Here is a 16,290-nt window from a genome sequence, read left to right as displayed (position 1 = left end):
CAGGTTAATCTCTTAACTCTTACTCTGGCCTAATAGCTAAGGTCTTAACTATTACTCTGGCCTAATAGCTAAGGTCTTAGACTCGTACTCTGGCCTAATGGTTAAGGTCTTAACTTTTACTCTGGCCTAATAGCTAAGGTCTTAACTCTTACTCTGGCCTAATAGCTAAGGTCTTAGACTCGTACTATGGCCTACAAGTTAAGGTCTTAACTCTTACTCTGGCCTAATAGCTATGGTCTTAACTCTTACTCTGGCCTAACAGCTAAGTTCTTAGACTCGTACTCTGGCCTAATGGTTAAGGTCTTAACTCTTACTCTGGCCTAATAGCTAAGGTCTTAGACTCGTGCTCTGGCCTAATGGTTAAGGTCTTAACTCTTACTCTGCCCTACGGGTTAAGGTCTTAACTCTTACTCTGGCCTAATAGCTAAGGTCTTAGACTCGTACTCTGGCCTAATCGTTAAGGTCTTAACTCTTACTCTTGCCTAATAGATAAGGTCTTAGAATCGTACTCTGGCCTAAAGGTTAAGGTCTTAACTCTTACTCTGGCCTAATAGCTAAGGTCTTAGACTCGTACTCTGGCTTAATGGTTAAGGTCTTAACTCTTACTCTGGCCTAATAGCTAAGGTCTTAACACTTACTCTGGCCTAATAGCTAAGGTCTTTGACTTGTACTCTTGCCTAATGGTTAAGGTCTTAACTCTTACTCTGGCCTAATAGCTAAGGTCTTAGACTTGTACTCTGGCCTACAGGTTAAGGTCTTAACTCTTACTCTGGCCTAATAGCTAAGGTCTTAACTCTTACTCTGGCCTAATAGCTAAGGTCTTAGACTCGTACTCTGGCCTAATGGTTAAGGTCTTAACTCTTACTCTGGCCTAATAGCTAAGGTCTTAACTGTAGGAGAGTGGAATCTGACTAATGGTTGCCCCCAACTTTTTGCCTGGTATTTAAGTGGTTTTTGACTAGTCTGGCTGGGATCCTGCTATCCAGGACCCCAGCCTATCTGCTTTCTCCCTAAAACTGTTGTGAGTACTCTAGGTACAAACATAATTGGATGCTGGGCATGCCCATCCAGTCCCTTGTAGATGGTACCCTAGGTACCCAGGGCATGGGTCCCCCAGTAGGCCTACCAGGTCTGCAGCACTTATTGTGCCACCCTGGGACAGCCACCCAAACTGACACCACCAGGCCACTACTGTAGCCTGGGTAAGGTGGTGCTAACACCCCTTACAGGGACGTAGGTACCCTATGTCCCATACCATACAACACATATACTCTCATAGGTCACCCCTATGGCAGGCCCTGGTAATCCTACAGGGCTGGGTGCTGAGGTATGTGTGAGGGGGGACCCCTACATGAGTAGGACCTCCCTGCAACCTTCGTAAAAACGTCACTGGGTTGTTTGTAGTGTAGCCATACCATATACTCTTACCGCATTATAAGTTATTGCGTCATCGCTGTAACTTTGGAATGGCTACACCAAACCATATCGTGTTTGGTGTCAAACATGAAGGAATCCTACCCCCAGTCCAGCCATGGGCATGGGGGCACGATTCCCCCTTGCTAGGAGGGTGATATGGGAAAAGCGGTAGAATTTGGAAACCAATTTAAAAGTGCACATGTACCACAAAATGGCTACTGTTCGCCACCTACACGACTCTGGCTGGCTGTTGCTGGGGAAAACCCCAGCCTCGCCATCTGGACAATAGGGCTCCTGTGGCAGGGAGGTGCCAGCACCTCCCCAGACAGGATATGTGGATTGGAACAGGGTGGGTGCACCAAAAGTCCATTCAGAGTTGCACGTAGGCAGCTGCAGAGCCCCAATTCTGCATACACCGCCTGGAACCGGTTCAGAGGCATCCTGCCCCTCGCCCAGGTGGGAAACACACAAAGGGGAGTGGGTGTAGCCACCCTTTCCCGCCTCTACTCTGATTGGTAGGCTCTATTTTGGACCATCCCCTAATCTTGGGGATATATGGGAATAACTTTGCCCTAGAGCCTTAGATTCGTACAGGACTTCACAGAACTGACCTTCGACGAGCTGCTGCCCAGCTGACTGAAGAAATCTCCCTTGGGATAAAGGAGTTATCCCCCTGCTTGGCAGGCACCTAAAAGACTACAAGATACCCAGTTGGAACTTCGTTGCTCTCACGACCTTCGACGCCTTCCAGCAACCTCGAGGTGGGTCTCCAGTGCATCCCAGCGTCCTGTGAGTGTGCCCAGCAAGTCTGAGCACCCTGGACCACGTGGGTGTCGAGATCCCCGCATACCCCGAGACACCGGCCACCTCTTGTCTAGCACACGACCCCGACCAGTGGGGAAGTTGTGCTTTGGCCCATTCTTGAGCCAACCTTCAAGCAGCATTTGTGCCGACTCTCAGCTCCCTGGCCCGCTCCGGTGGCCCGTGGGAGCACTTTTACGCACTCCATTTTGCTGCCTTCCGCGGTCCCTTGTCTCTCGACTTGTGGGCCCTGACGGAGGACAATCTTCCTTTCTAAGAGTTCCCCTGGTTGCTCCAGGCCTACTCTACGCTCCCTGCAAAGGAGAGCACCCTCAGACCCCGTGGGTCTGCACCAGCAGCTGCTTTGTTCATCTTGCATGGGTTGCGGTTGCCAATGCTTAGTGGATCCAATCGGGACACTAACACCGCAGCGACCCTCAGCCGACGTGGGACAGTCGCCCTCCAGAAGCTGGCCTTCCTTGAAGCCTCCCGGAGCCCGTGACTGCAGAGCCCAGCTGTACCTTCCACACCTGAAGCACCCGACATCCACGAGCTCCTTCCTGTGAGCTCCCTGGTCACTGTGCTGTGACCCAGACTCTGTCCCCTCTGCTTTCAGGTTCATCTTTGTCTTTTCTTCAACTTTAATCTTCACGACTTCAGCGACACTTCCAGCTAGCAGCAGTTTGGACTCCTTTTCCATAGAAAATCAGCCCGCGACCCGACACCAGAATCGACCTATGCACCCGGCTTCCCTGGGGCAGGTAACAGTGGTACTTCGGTACTCCCGTGGTGGTGGGCTCTCCAAAGCCTTAAGTCTCAAGCCTTAACTTTGTACTGTTGTTAGAAGTGTCCTTAAACCTTAACTATTCAACCGCGACATTCTCCATAGGCTAACATTGCGATCCCGACAGCAGCTTCTCGCACTGCACACGCCTCCCGTGGGTCCCCTTCCTCTTAACTGTGGGTGGATTCTTAAGGGGCCAGCGATCCTGAATGCCCTAGGCATTGCCTGTAGAATTGTCGTGGTTCTTATACCACTATTTTAGTATATGGTTTGGTCCCCCCCTGGGGCCCATTGATTTCTGTGCTATTTATTGTGTTTAGAAATGCTTGTTTGAATTGTAACTTTGCCACTAGCCACATAAAGTGACTGTGGGATTCTGTCTAGAATAAATACATATATTTTATATATATACCTGTGTGGGCTACTCTTTCATTTGGTTATTCAAGAGGTTATTATGGTAAAACAATAAGCTTAACACTCCTTCAAGACTTAGCCTGAAGGCTGCTCTCCACAGCTACCACTAGGATAGCTTTCTTTAAAGGTTGTCTTAAACCTACCATCAATAAGAGTCGAATTGGACTGGTGCAAGGTGTCCCTATAACTAGGAACAGCATATGCCAGGCCAACTTCTCACATTGGTGTGCAGCGGTTGGATTCAAGCTTGCCATTGTTTTACCAGATAACAAATTGAATTTCTAAAGTGAAAGCCACAAGGTACCAAAGGTACATATAAATTCAAGCTAGAATACAATAAGTTCTACTGAACTTGGAGTTGTGTGTAGAGGGTTTAGCACACCTTGACTACAACTCAAGAGAGGGTTCAGTAGGCCACACTTAGTGTAGGTAGATACATCACTACACTAAACATGTCTTCAGGTGGCACTAAGGCTATGGAAGGACCCCAGAGGGTCCCAGTAGATAAGTATGATAATTTCACCTTTGCAGAGCTCAGGGAAATGTGCACCCTTAGGGGACTGAAGACAGAAAGAGGTGCCAACACAAAACGTCTCAAGGAGATCCTGCTCATAGCAGACTTTATGGAGTCCATAGGATCCAGAGGGACGGACAGAGTGGGAGGGCACCCCTCAGAAGAGGACACTCCCAGAGTGGAATCTGAAGAGGAGCAGGAAGAGGATGAAAATCCTGACCTGGAAGAAACAAACCACTCACAGCATGGAGGTGATGGCCCAAGAGGCACTCCCTCCACCCTTAAAAGGGGAGTGGTGGGTCCAAGAAGGAACAGATCCCCCTCAGTGGGATCCAACCATTCTAAGGGATCCAAAGGGTCCTCTGCCTCTTCTCAGAGAAGAGAAACCTCTCATGAGAGGAAATGCAGACTGATCAAATTTGAGCAGGCTAAGCTTGAGCTTAAAAGAGAACAGTTAGCATTGGACAGGGAAACCCTGGAGCTTCAGAAAGCTTCAAGAAAGTGGGGTCTAGAGATCCCTGGTGGCAGTAATGAAACCCCTAGAGTTAGAGAGAGAGTCCCTGACAATAGGAACCTCCACAAGATTGTGCCCCCCTATCAGAATGGGGATGATATCCACAAATGGATATCTGCTCTTGAAAGGGCCTGTAGAGTACAGAGGGTCCCTGTAGAGCAGTGGGCAGCAATCCTGTGGCTCTCCTTTTCAGATAAAGGGAGAGACAAGCTCCTCTCTGTAAGAGAAGAGGATGCTGATGATTATTATATCTTGAAAGCTGCTTTAATAGATGGGTTTGGCTTAACCACTGATCAATACAGACTTAAGTTCAGAGACACCCAGAAAGCACAGAATCAAGATTGGGTAGACTTTGTGGATTGTGCAACCAAGGCACTGGAAGGTTGGTTAAATGGCAGTAAAGTTAATGATTATCAAGGATTGTATAATCTCATTATGAGGGAGCAGATTCTTAATAATTGTCAGAACCAACTTTTACACCAGCACCTGGTGGACTCTGATCTGACCTCTCCCCAAGAATTGGGAAAGAAGGCAGACAAATGGGTCAGAACCAGGATCAGGCCTAAGAACCAAGTTGGTGACCAGAAGAAGGATTCCACTAAGCCCAAAGAGAAAGGTGGGGATGATAAACAAGAAAAGTCCTCTGAAGGGCCCCAACAAACCAGTGCTGGGGGTGGGTCCCAAAATACTTCCTCTAATACCAAGAAACCATATTGCCATGTGTGTAAGAAACCTGGCCACTGGAAAACTGACTCCAGCTGTCCTAAGAATGGCAATAAAGAAAGTGTTCCTCCAAAACCAGCTCCAACACCTCCTGTTACTACTAGTAGTAATCCCCCAGGTGGTGGGAGTGCACCCAAAAATTTAGTTGGGTTCTCTTTGGGGACACCAGTGGACTCTGGCCTAGCCAGGTCCCCTGCATTAGCAACAATGGTCTGTGATGGTGGCATGGGGTTTGCCAACTTTACCATGAGCCCCAGTATTCTGGGCAGGTACAGACAAGAACCAATGATCAATGGTCAGAAGGCTGTGGCCTATAAGGACACAGGGGCCAGTGTCACCATGGTGACCAAGAGGCTAGTGCCCCTAGATCAGCTTTTACCTGGGTTTAGTTATCAGGTGACCAACATTGATGGAATCAGGACAGATCATCCCATGGCAGTGATAAATCTCAGCTGGGGAGGAGTCACTGGCCCCAAGAGAGTGGCAGTGTCCCCAAACTTGCCTGTAGATTGTCTACTGGGGAATGATCTAGAAATCTCAGCCTGGGCTGAGGTTGACCACAAGGCCCATTTGAAAATGGTAGGAATTCCTGAGAGAGTGGATGAGACCCTGAGGGCCTCACCTCCACCCCAGGAGGAAATAGAAAGAGTGAAGCCTGAAACTATGGATCACTCTACACAAACAGAGAGCATAGGGGAGGAAGAGCAGTCTTCCCCCCACCAGACTACAGGTAAAGGTCCAGTTTCTCAGGGAACTGACCCTGCCCCTTGTGAAGTAACTGCCCCAGAAGTGGGCAGGCTTGGCCTGCCCACCTCTCTGATGGCAGGGGATCCTTCCAAGGTGGTACCCAGTCTGGAGCAGGTATCCTGCCCCTCTCTACCCTGCCTCAGTCAGCCCAGGGCTGCAGAGGTCAGGGAGGTCAGTGGACCCTTATTGGGCCCCTGCCCAGAGGAACCCCCTCATCAACAGATTAGGGACACCCAGCAGAGTAGTTTCAGCCAGGTGAATATTCCTCTACAAACTGAGGGATCCCCCTTACCCCTAGGTATAGGCACCCCTCAAATGGATGTTGTTGAGCACAGGGAAACCTGGGGCCTAGCTGCCCCAAACCTTCCAGTGCCCTCCACTATTCCAGCCAAAGGGATCCAACCCCCGGCTGTAGGCAGCCAGAGGTTGACCCTTAGGGCCAGATATGACACAGTCATGGGCAGAAAGGCTTCCATAGTGGCCAGTGATCTGAGGAGGTTGAGACCAACCCAAGTAGGGTCTCACTTCCAGACTCAGACACCCCACCAGCCCACCTCTGACCCAAAAACCAATACAGGTAATTTCCCTAGACTTTGGAGAAACTCTAGAACCCCTTGGGGTAGGATTTCCCAAGTGGACCATGACACAGGGAGCAACCATGTTAGTACAGGTTCTTCCTTATATGGCCACTAAAGGAAATAAAGGCTTATCTGGACAAGGTTAGCCTTATCTCCTTTCGTTTGGGGGGGGGTTATGTAGGAGAGTGGAATCTGACTAATGGTTGCCCCCAACTTTTTGCCTGGTATTTAAGTGGTTTTTGACTAGTCTGGCTGGGATCCTGCTATCCAGGACCCCAGCCTATCTGCTTTCTCCCTAAAACTGTTGTGAGTACTCTAGGTACAAACATAATTGGATGCTGGGCATGCCCATCCAGTCCCTTGTAGATGGTACCCTAGGTACCCAGGGCATGGGTCCTCCAGTAGGCCTACCAGGTCTGCAGCACTTATTGTGCCACCCTGGGACAGCCACCCAAACTGACACCACCAGGCCACTACTGTAGCCTGGGTAAGGTGGTGCTAACACCCCTTACAGGGACGTAGGTACCCTATGTCCCATACCATACAACACATATACTCTCATAGGTCACCCCTATGGCAGGCCCTGGTAATCCTACAGGGCTGGGTGCTGAGGTATGTGTGAGGGGGGACCCCTACATGAGTAGGACCTCCCTGCAACCTTCGTAAAAACGTCACTGGGTTGTTTGTAGTGTAGCCATACCATATACTCTTACCGCATTATAAGTTATTGCGTCATCGCTGTAACTTTGGAATGGCTACACCAAACCATATCGTGTTTGGTGTCAAACATGAAGGAATCCTACCCCCAGTCCAGCCATGGGCATGGGGGCACGATTCCCCCTTGCTAGGAGGGTGATATGGGAAAAGCGGTAGAATTTGGAAACCAATTTAAAAGTGCACATGTACCACAAAATGGCTACTGTTCGCCACCTACACGACTCTGGCTGGCTGTTGCTGGGGAAAACCCCAGCCTCGCCATCTGGACAATAGGGCTCCTGTGGCAGGGAGGTGCCAGCACCTCCCCAGACAGGATATGTGGATTGGAACAGGGTGGGTGCACCAAAAGTCCATTCAGAGTTGCACGTAGGCAGCTGCAGAGCCCCAATTCTGCATACACCGCCTGGAACCGGTTCAGGGGCATCCTGCCCCTCGCCCAGGTGGGAAACACACAAAGGGGAGTGGGTGTAGCCACCCTTTCCCGCCTCTACTCTGATTGGTAGGCTCTATTTTGGACCATCCCCTAATCTTGGGGATATATGGGAATAACTTTGCCCTAGAGCCTTAGATTCGTACAGGACTTCACAGAACTGACCTTCGACGAGCTGCTGCCCAGCTGACTGAAGAAATCTCCCTTGGGATAAAGGAGTTATCCCCCTGCTTGGCAGGCACCTAAAAGACTACAAGATACCCGGTTGGAACTTCGTTGCTCTCACGACCTTCGACGCCTTCCAGCAACCTCGAGGTGGGTCTCCAGTGCATCCCAGCGTCCTGTGAGTGTGCCCAGCAAGTCTGAGCACCCTGGACCACGTGGGTGTTGAGATCCCCGCATACCCCGAGACACCAGCCACCTCTTGTCTAGCACACGACCCCAACCAGTGGGGAAGTTGTGCTTTGGCCCATTCTTGAGCCAACCTTCAAGCAGCATTTGTGCCGACTCTCAGCTCCCTGGCCCGCTCCGGTGGCCCGTGGGAGCACTTTTACGCACTCCATTTTGCTGCCTTCCGCGGTCCCTTGTCTCTCGACTTGTGGGCCCTGACGGAGGACAATCTTCCTTTCTAAGAGTTCCCCTGGTTGCTCCAGGCCTACTCTACGCTCCCTGCAAAGGAGAGCACCCTCAGACCCCGTGGGTCTGCACCAGCAGCTGCTTTGTTCATCTTGCGTGGGTTGCGGTTGCCAATGCTTAGTGGATCCAATCGGGACACTAACACCGCAGCGACCCTCAGCCGACGTGGGACAGTCGCCCTCCAGAAGCTGGCCTTCCTTGAAGCCTCCCGGAGCCCGTGACTGCAGAGCCCAGCTGTACCTTCCACACCTGAAGCACCCGACATCCACGAGCTCCTTCCTGTGAGCTCCCTGGTCACTGTGCTGTGACCCAGACTCTGTCCCCTCTGCTTTCAGGTTCATCTTTGTCTTTTCTTCAACTTTAATCTTCACGACTTCAGCGACACTTCCAGCTAGCAGCAGTTTGGACTCCTTTTCCATAGAAAATCAGCCCGCGACCCGACACCAGAATCGACCTATGCACCCGGCTTCCCTGGGGCAGGTAACAGTGGTACTTCGGTACTCCCGTGGTGGTGGGCTCTCCAAAGCCTTAAGTCTCAAGCCTTAACTTTGTACTGTTGTTAGAAGTGTCCTTAAACCTTAACTATTCAACCGCGACATTCTCCATAGGCTAACATTGCGATCCCGACAGCAGCTTCTCGCACTGCACACGCCTCCCGTGGGTCCCCTTCCTCTTAACTGTGGGTGGATTCTTAAGGGGCCAGCGATCCTGAATGCCCTAGGCATTGCCTGTAGAATTGTCGTGGTTCTTATACCACTATTTTAGTATATGGTTTGGTCCCCCCCTGGGGCCCATTGATTTCTGTGCTATTTATTGTGTTTAGAAATGCTTGTTTGAATTGTAACTTTGCCACTAGCCACATAAAGTGACTGTGGGATTCTGTCTAGAATAAATACATATATTTTATATATATACCTGTGTGGGCTACTCTTTCATTTGGTTATTCAAGAGGTTATTATGGTAAAACAATAAGCTTAACACTCCTTCAAGACTTAGCCTGAAGGCTGCTCTCCACAGCTACCACTAGGATAGCTTTCTTTAAAGGTTGTCTTAAACCTACCATCAATAAGAGTCGAATTGGACTGGTGCAAGGTGTCCCTATAACTAGGAACAGCATATGCCAGGCCAACTTCTCACATTAACTCTTACTCTGGCCTAATAGCTAAGGTCTTAGACTCGTACTCTGGCCTAATGGTTAAGGTCTTAACTCTTACTCTGGCCTAATAGCTAAGGTCTTAACTCTTAATCTGGCCTAATAGCTAAGATCTTAGACTTGTACTATGGCCTAATCGTTAAGGTCTTATCTCTTACTCTGGCCTACTGGTTAAGGTCTTAACTCTTACTCTGGCCTAATAGCTAAGGTCTTAGACTCGTACTCTGGCCTAATGGTTAAGGTCTTAACTCTTACTCTGGCCTAATAGCTAAGGTCTTAGACTCGTACTATGGCCTACAGGTTAAGATCTTAACTCTTACTCTGGCCTAATAGCTAAGGTCTTAGACTCGTACTCTGGCCTAATAGCTAAGGTCTTAGACTCTTACTCTGGCCTAATGGTTAAGGTCTTAACTCTTACTCTGGCCTAATAGCTAAGGTCTTAGACTCATACTCTGGCCTAATGGTTAAGATCTTAACACTTACTCTGAACTAATAGCTAAGGTCTGAGACTCGTACTCTGGCCTACTGGTTAAGGTCTTAACTCTTACTCTGGCCTAATAGCTAAGGTCTTAGACTCATACTCTGGACTAATGGTTCAGGTCTTTACACTTACTGTGGCCTAATAGCTAAGGTCTTATCTCTTACTCTGGCCTAATAGCTAAGGTCTTAACTCTTACTCTGGCCTAATAGCTAAGGTCTTTGACTCGTACTCTGGCCTAATGGTTAAGGTCTTAACTCTTACTCTGGCCTAATAGCTAAGGTCTTAGACTCGTACTATGGCTTACAGGTTAAGGTCTTAACTCTTAGTCTGGCCTAATGGTTAAGGTCTTAAGTCTTACTCTGGCCTAATAGCTAAGGTCTTAGACTCGTACTCTGGCCTAATGGTTAAGGTCTTAACTCTTACTCTGGCCTAATAGCTAAGGTCCTAACTCTTACTCTGGCCTAATAGCTAAGGTCTTAGACTCGTACTATGGCCTACAGGTTAAGGTCTTAACTCTTACTCTGGACTACTGGTTAAAGTCTTAACTCTTACTCTGGCCTAATAGCTAAGGTCCTAGACTCGTACTATGGCCTAATGGTTAAGGTCTTAACTCTTACTCGGGCCTAATAGCTAAGGTCTTAACTTTTACTCTGGCCTAATAGCTAAGATCTTAGACTCGTACTCTGGCCTAATGGTTAAGGTCTTAACTCTTACTCTGGCCTAATAGCTAAGGTCTTAGACTCGTACTATGGCCTACGGGTTAAGGTTTTAACTCTTAGACTGGCCTAATGGTTCAGGTCTTAACTCTTACTCTGGCCTGATAGCTAAGGTCTTAGACTCGTACTCTGGCCTAATAGCTAAGGTCTTAGACTCTTACTCTGGCCTAATGGTTAAGGTCTTAAATCTTACTCTGGCCTAATAGCTAAGGTCTTAGACTCGTACTCTGGCCTAATGGTTAAGATCTTAACTCTTACTCTGGCCTACTGGTTAAGGTCTTAACACTTACTCTGAACTAATAGATAAGGTCTTAGACTCGTACTCTGGCCTACTGGTTAAGGTCTTAACTCTTATTCTGGCCTAATAGCTAAGGTCTTAGACTCATACTCTGGCCTAATGGTTAAGTTCTTTACACTTACTGTGGCCTAATAGCTAAGGTCTTATCTCTTACTCTGGCCTAATAGCTAAGGTCTTAGACTCGTACTCTGGCCTAATGGTTAAGGTCTTAGACTCGTACTCTGGCCTAATAGCTTAGGTCTTAGACTCGTACTCTGGCCTACAAGTTAAGGTCTTAACTCTTACTCTGGCCTAATAGCTAAGGTCTTAACTTTTATTCTGGCCTAATAGCTAAGGTCTTAGACTCATACTCTGGCATAATGGTTAAGGTCTTAACTCTTACTCTGGCCTAATAGCTAAGGTCTTAGACTCGTACTCTGGCCTAATGGTTAAGGTCTTAACACTTACTGTGGCCTAATAGCTAATGTCTTCACTCTTACTCTGGCCCAATAGCTAAGGTCTTAGACTCGTACTCTGGCCTAATGGTTAAGGTCTTAACTCTTACTCTGGCCTAATAGCTAAGGTCTTAACTCTTACTCTGGCCTAATAGTTAAGGTCTTAGACTCGTACTCTGGCCTACTGGTTAAGGTCTTAACTCTTACTCTGGCCGAATAGCTAAGGTCTTAGACTCGTACTCTGGCCAAATAGCTAAGGTCTTAGACTCGTACTCTGGCCTACTGGTTAAGGTCTTAACTCTTACTCTGGCCTAATAGCTAAGGTCTTAACTCTTACTCTGGCCTAATAGCTAAGGTCTTAGACTTGTACTATGGCCTAATGGTTAAGGTCTTAACTCTTACTCTGGCCTACTGGTTAAGGTCTTAACTCTTACTCTGGCCTAATAGCTAAGGTCTTAGACTCGCACTCTGGCCTAATGGTTAAGGTCTTAACTCTTACTCTGGCCTACTGGTTAAGGTCTTAACTCTTACTCTGGCCTACTGGTTAAGGTCTTAACTCTTACTCTGGCCTAATAGCTAAGGTCTAAGACTCGTACTCTGGCCTAATGGTTAAGGTCTTAACTCTTACACTGGCCTACTGGTTAAGGTCTTAACTCTTACTCTGGCCTGCTGGTTAAGGTCTTAACTCTTACTCTGGCCTAATAGCTTAGGTCTTAACTCTTACTCTGGCCTAATAGCTAAGGTCTTAGACTCGTACTCTGGCCTAATGGTTAAGGTCTTAACTCTTACTCTGGCCTAATAGCGAAGGTCTTAGACTCGTACTCTGGCCTACTGGTTAAGGTCCTAACTCTTACTCTGGCCTAATAGCGAAGGTCTTAACTCTTACTCTGGCCTAATAGCTAAGGTCTTTGACTCGTACTCTGGCCTAATGGTTAAGGTCTTAACTCTTACACTGGCCTAATAGCTAAGGTCTTAGACTCGTACTCTGGCCTAATAGCTAAGGTCTTAGACTTGTACTCTGGCCTAATGTTTAAGGTCTTAACTCTTACTCTGGCCTACAGGTTAAGGTCTTAACTCTTACTCTAGCCTACTGGTTAAGGTCTTAACTCTTACTCTGGCCTAATAGCTAAGGTCTTAGACTCGTACTCGGGCCTACTGGTTAAGGTCTTATCTCTTACTCTGGCCTAATAGCTAAGGTCTTAACTCTTACTCTGGACTAATAGCTAAGGTCTTAGACTCATACTATGGCCTAATGGTTAAGGTCTTAACTCTTACTCTGGCCTAATAGCTAAGGTCTTAACTTTTACTCTGGCCTAATAGCTACGGTCTTAGACTCGTACTCTGGCCTAATGGTTAAGGTCTTAACTCTTACTCTGGCCTAATAGCTATGGTCTTAGACTCGTACTCTGGCCTAATGGTTAAGGTCTTAACTCTTATTCTGGCCTACTGGTTAAGGTCTTAACACTTACTCTGACCTAATAGCTAAGGTCTTAGACTCGTACTCTGGCCTAATAGCTAAGGTCTTAACTCTTACTCTGGCCTAATAGCTAAGGTCTTAGACTCGTACTCTGGCCTAATGGTTAAGGTCTTAACTCTTACTCTGGCCTAATAGCTAAGGTCTTAGACTCGTACTCTGGCCTAATAGCTAAGTTCTTAGACTCGTACTCTGGCCTAATAGCTAAGGTCTTAGACTCGTACTATGGCCTAATGGTTAAGGTCTTAACTTTTACTCTGGCCTACTAGTTAAGGTCTTAACTCTTACTCTGGCCTAATAGCTAAGGTCTTAGACTCGTACTCTGGCCTAATGGTTAAGGTCTTAACTTTTACACTGGCCTACTGGTTAAGGTCTTAACTCTTACTCTGGCCTACTGGTTAAGGTATTAACTCTTACTCTGGCCTAATAGCTAAGGTCTTAGGCTCATACTCTGGCCTAATGGTTAAGGTCTTAACTCTTACTTTGGCCTACTGGTTAAGGTCTTAACTCTTACTCTGGCCTGCTGGTTAAGGTCTTAACTCTTACTCTGGCCTAATAGCTAAGGTCTTAGACTAGTACTATGGCCTACAGGTTAAGGTCTTAACTCTTACACTGGCCTACTGGTTTAAGTCTTAACTCTTACTCTGGCCCAATAGCTAAGGTCTTAACTTTTACTCTGGCCTAATAGCTAAGGTCTTAGACTCATACTCTGGCATAATGGTTAAGGTCTTAACTCTTACTCTGGCCTAATAGCTAAGGTCTTAGACTCGTACTCTGGCCTAATGGTTAAGGTCTTAACACTTACTGTGGCCTAATAGCTAATGTCTTCACTCTTACTCTGGCCTAATAGCTACGGTCTTAGACTCGTACTCTGGCCTAATGGTTAAGGTCTTAACTCTTACTCTGGCCTACTAGCTATGGTCTTAGACTCGTACTCTGGCCTAATGGTTAAGATCTTAACTCTTATTCTGGCCTACTGGTTAAGGTCTTAACACTTACTCTGACCTAATAGCTAAGGTCTTAGACTCGTACTCTGGCCTAATAGCTAAGGTCTTAACTCTTACTCTGGCCTAATAGCTAAGGTCTTAGACTCGTACTCTGGCCTAATGGTTAAGGTCTTAACTCTTACTCTGGCCTAATAGCTAAGGTCTTAGACTCGTACTCTGGCCTAATAGCTAAGTTCTTAGACTCGTACTCTGGCCTAATAGCTAAGGTCTTAGACTCGTACTATGGCCTAATGGTTAAGGTCTTAACTCTTACTCTGGCCTACTAGTTAAGGTCTTAACTCTTACTCTGGCCTAATAGCTAAGGTCTTAGACTCGTACTCTGGCCTAATGGTTAAGGTCTTAACTTTTACACTGGCCTACTGGTTAAGGTCTTAACTCTTACTCTGGCCTACAGGTTAAGGTCTTAACTCTTACTCTGGCCTAATAGCTTAGGTCTTAGGCTCATACTCTGGCCTAATGGTTAAGGTCTTAACTCTTACTTTGGCCTACTGGTTAAGGTCTTAACTCTTACTCTGGCCTGCTGGTTAAGGTCTTAACTCTTACTCTGGCCTAATAGCTAAGGTCTTAGACTAGTACTATGGCCTACAGGTTAAGGTCTTAACTCTTACTCTGGCCTACTGGTTTAAGTCTTAACTCTTACTCTGGCCCAATAGCTAAGGTCTTAGACTCGTACTATGGCCTAATGGTTAAGGTCTTAACTCTTACTCTGGCCTAATAGCTAAGGTCTTAACTTTTAGTCCGGCCTAATAGCTAAAGTCCTAGACTCGTACTCTGGCCTAATGGTTAAGGTCTTAACTCTTACTCTGGCCTAATAGCTAAGGTCTTAGACTCGTACTATGGCCTACAGGTTAAGGACTTAACTCTTAGTCTGGCCTAATGGTTAAGGTCTTAACTCTTACTCTGGCCTAATAGCTAAGGTATTAGACTCGTACTCTGGCCTAATAGCTAAGGTCTTAGACTCGTACTCTGGCCTAATAGCTAAGGTCTAAGACTCGTACTCTGGCCTAATGGTTAAGGTCTTAACTAATACTCTGGCCTAATAGCTAAGGTCTTAGACTCGTACTCTGGCCTAATGGTTAAGGTCTTAACTCTTACTCTGGCCTAATAGCTAAGGTCTTAGACTCGCACTCTGGCCTAATGGTTAAGGTCTTAACTAATACTCTGGCCTAATAGCTAAGGTCTTAGACTCGTACTCTGGCCTAATGGTTAATCTCTTAACTCTTACTCTGGCCTAATAGCTAAGGTCTTAACTATTACTCTGGCCTAATAGCTAAGGTCTTAGACTCGTACTCTGGCCTAATGGTTAAGGTCTTAACTTTTACTCTGGCCTAATAGCTAAGGTCTTAACTCTTACTCTGGCCTAATAGCTAAGGTCTTAGACTCGTACTATGGCCTACAAGTTAAGGTCTTAACTCTTACTCTGGCCTAATAGCTATGGTCTTAACTCTTACTCTGGCCTAACAGCTAAGTTCTTAGACTCGTACTCTGGCCTAATGGTTAAGGTCTTAACTCTTACTCTGGCCTAATAGCTAAGGTCTTAGACTCGTGCTCTGGCCTAATGGTTAAGGTCTTAACTCTTACTCTGCCCTACGGGTTAAGGTCTTAACTCTTACTCTGGCCTAATAGCTAAGGTCTTAGACTCGTACTCTGGCCTAATCGTTAAGGTCTTAACTCTTACTCTTGCCTAATAGATAAGGTCTTAGAATCGTACTCTGGCCTAAAGGTTAAGGTCTTAACTCTTACTCTGGCCTAATAGCTAAGGTCTTAGACTCGTACTCTGGCTTAATGGTTAAGGTCTTAACTCTTACTCTGGCCTAATAGCTAAGGTCTTAACACTTACTCTGGCCTAATAGCTAAGGTCTTTGACTTGTACTCTTGCCTAATGGTTAAGGTCTTAACTCTTACTCTGGCCTAATAGCTAAGGTCTTAGACTTGTACTCTGGCCTACAGGTTAAGGTCTTAACTCTTACTCTGGCCTAATAGCTAAGGTCTTAACTCTTACTCTGGCCTAATAGCTAAGGTCTTAGACTCGTACTCTGGCCTAATGGTTAAGGTCTTAACTCTTACTCTGGCCTAATAGCTAAGGTCTTAACTCTTACTCTGGCCTAATAGCTAAGGTCTTAGACTCGTACTCTGGCCTAATGGTTAAGGTCTTAACTCTTACTCTGGCCTAATAGCTAAGGTCTTAACTCTTAATCTGGCCTAATAGCTAAGATCTTAGACTTGTACTATGGCCTAATCGTTAAGGTCTTATCTCTTACTCTGGCCTACTGGTTAAGGTCTTAACTCTTACTCTGGCCTAATAGCTAAGGTCTTAGACTCGTACTCTGGCCTAATGGTTAAGGTCTTAACTCTTACTCTGGCCTAATAGCTAAGGTCTTAGACTCGTACTATGGCCTACAGGTTAAGATCTTAACTCTTACTCTGGCCTAATAGCTAAGGTCTTAGACTCG

Source organism: Triturus cristatus, chromosome 12 (genome assembly GCF_964204655.1).
Source record: "Triturus cristatus chromosome 12, aTriCri1.1, whole genome shotgun sequence".
Classification (NCBI taxonomy): Eukaryota; Metazoa; Chordata; class Amphibia; order Caudata; family Salamandridae; genus Triturus; species Triturus cristatus.
Note: the sequence above shows the minus strand (reverse complement) of the source record.